We start from the raw sequence: 3362 nt of genomic DNA, 5'->3' as shown, positions 1-3362 counted from the left end.
AGAGGAAAAAGACACATTTCTGTGAAGACTTTCACTTTTCCACTGTCCATGGAAGCAGGTGCAGAGCAATCACAGCTACCTGACAGCCGTAAACTTGGGCTTGGGTCCAGTTTCTGATAATAACAAAAAAGTCTGTTGTGATTCATTTTGGTAAGTGTATGCAGAAAATCAGTCACACACAGGCACACATACACCTCTGCGATTTCCAGTCAGTGGAAGCTGGGCATCTGAATTGTGTGACTGGCTAGTGGGACGTACATCCACACACGTTGTCAAATCATATATTTCAACATCTTGACATTGTCTCTGACTAGGAGGGGAGAATGATCGAGATGTGTCCTGCAGAGGGTGCTCAGGCATTGGAATGCACTCCCCACGGAAGTGGTGGAGTCTCTGTCCATGGAGATGTTTAAGGAAAGGCTGGATGTGGCACTTAGTGCCATGGTCTAGCCATTGTGATGGTGTTGAGTAAGAGACTGGACTTGATGATCTCAGAGGTCTTTTCCAGCCTCAACAATTCTGTGATTCTGTGAAACTCTCTTTTACTGCCACAATTATTTGACAAAATAATATTTTACAAGGGACAGCCTGGTGTGTGGTAGCATTTATTTCATTGGCAATGCTGTTTTCTCATGCAGCTGGCTATGTGGTGGAGAAGGGCCCAGCCTGCTCAGTATGGCAGGGAAGTACGGCTCTAACAGCACACCTTTGTGCTATAAGCTTCTCTGTTTCCAGATGTGCTTCCCCAAGAACTCCGTGCCTCCCATCCAGGCAGCCCAAGCGCTCCGGAGCTGTAAAGCTGGAAATTACTCCAGGGCTATTAGATCTGAGTCACATCTACAGAGAGACTGCTACACCAAGTGACTGGCTGCTGGGTGACCTGGGACTCTGCCTCCAGTGCTGCTGTTGCTGCTTCCTTCTGCACCTGTCTGCACCTGCCATGTCGTGCTCCTAGTGGGGTTAAGTCTATTCCTAAAGGGCAATACCGATATAAGATGTCTTGATGAAACAATAAATACAGTTACTCAAGTACAACCTACACTTCCTCATATATATTGGGATTTTTTTCCCCTCTCTAGCTTGTGTGGAGAGTTGTCAAACCTGGGAGGCAGCCGTCTTACCTCTCTTTGAGAGGCTGAAGGACAGGAGGAAGATAGTGCTTGGAGGATGCCCCGAGTCCCATGCTCAGTCTATGCCACTGCAGGGATAAGACTTGTGTGTGAAAGATTGTACAGAACTTTTCCTTGCCTCTGAGAAAAGCCTTCTGAGAACACAGCCTTGAAACACATTTGTAGGTTAGTGTCATGCTAAGAGTGTGAATGGGACTTCAGGAGTAGAAACTGCAGAATCCTGGGGACTACACCAGTTTGTTTCTGAAGAATCTAAGAAAAGCTGGTTTTGTGTTAGAGTATGTGAGGTAATGTCCATATTTAACACAGCAAAGTTCAGCTCACAGTGAATCACTGCAAAAACCTGTCTGGAGAGCTGGATACTTGTTACTGCCCTTCTCTCATTTCACACATATAAACTGCATATTGTGCCTTGGACAGAAACCTCACTTAAGAAAAGCTTCCAGCGTTAAGAAATCTAAAATACATCAGTAAAAAAAGTGCTAAAGGGATAACATTGGATGAAAAATATAACAGAAGTTCTATCTTAATAGAGAACATCTCTACGGGTCTGTTGATACCTCTGTTATAATGCCTGTGTAGCCCTTAAACAATACATAACTCTTTCGGAGAGAGAGCCTCTGTGATTTTCATTACTGTAATTTTTTAAATAAGATGATTTATGGGAACTCTGCCATTCTGCCTTATATAATTAAGGATATATTTTATTTAAGGTGCATTCAAGGTCTTGTGTAAGAAATGTGCACAGCCTTGTTACAGTTCCTGCGTTATCATAAATTCAATGTATAAATATTTCACACCTACCTTCTGGTTTCCCTTAATAATTTTTATGTAGTTTTTGAAGCCTGAGGTGCTATGCCCAGTGCCATTCCATCATCCCTGCGTAGATCTCTAACACTGTACAACTTCTGTGTTACTATATAGAACAGGGTTGTTTTGAAAACACACTATTTTTTTTCAAACCTTTTTATGACTTGTTGAACAGTCATTCAAAGGTTTGAGTGGTTTTTATTTAGTCTTAAAACACAGAAACATCTAATTAAATAATCTAAATTTTATTAATACTATTGTATTTAATATTAATTTTAATAAGTTATATGAAAAAGTACTCAAAACTTACATATGGGTCCCACAGCACATCCGGTTCAGCTTGAACATCCATCAGAGCCAGCCATCAATAGCCTGGCAAGCTTTAAAATGCAGAAAGGTATCAGTAACTGCTGGGGCTGCAGCAGTGTTTGAACGCTCAATTACACCTGTACTAGTACTTCCCACCCCAGGGTAAAGCAGTAAGTGGGGTTCTGACCCTGCAGCTGTTTGCAAATGCTCTGCAGACGCCAGCCTCCACCTCTCTCCTCCTTAGAACCTTTTGGCCCCAATGGTGACAACAAATTGAGCTGAAATCATAAGGCAGAAAAATATAAGAGTGAAAACTTTGTGGGGAAACGCCTGGCTGAACTTCAAAGAGATTACATGGTCTTTGGAGTGCAACACACTGACTCACTTTCTGCAAGTTGGAAAGACCTAACCTAGGGCTATAGCCTGGCCTCTGCGCTAACAGTCACTTAAGAAAGGGCCGTCTTTGGAGTTAAATGAAGGAAAGACATTCTTCAAAGCACGAACAGAAATTTGTCACAAGAATCACCACAGAGATTTCAAATTATTCTGGAAGATGGCTTTTGCAGTCCTTCAGAAGCTGTTAAGCCAGGAAGCAGAGAGGTTCAGCTGCTGGCAGCCGGTGCAAAACACCCTCCTTTGTAAATACCTTTTTCACAGATGCGTTGTGGTTTGCTTGATACTTTTAATGCTGATGAGTTAAATAACTGCAGTTAATGAAAATTATTTTACAGCTTCTGCTTATGAAAATGGTGAAGCTGAGAAAGCTTTTACTGTGCTTATTTATCACAGGAACTGAAGTATCAAATATTTATTTCATAATGTATTCTGCCAGGGAAAGATGAAATGCATGACTAACTCCAAATACTAAGTTTCATTTAACACCCTTGAACAAATGTTATCAAACAGCAAACCAAAGTCCTGCCTCTTCTAGAAGTTCTGAAGATGTCACCTGTATCAGCAACACGTTTAAATGCTTCTAACCTCACCAATCCCAGTGTTTATTCCCCAGCCGAAAAGCACGCTTTCCTTTGGACAGCACAGAATTAAATAATAGGATTTCTCAGGAGTGTAAGTGACCAGTGCCATGCCTAACTGTATGAAAACAAATCTGGA

Source organism: Apaloderma vittatum, unplaced genomic scaffold (genome assembly GCF_000703405.1).
Source record: "Apaloderma vittatum isolate BGI_N311 unplaced genomic scaffold, ASM70340v1 scaffold3790, whole genome shotgun sequence".
Classification (NCBI taxonomy): domain Eukaryota; kingdom Metazoa; phylum Chordata; class Aves; order Trogoniformes; family Trogonidae; genus Apaloderma; species Apaloderma vittatum.
Note: the sequence above shows the minus strand (reverse complement) of the source record.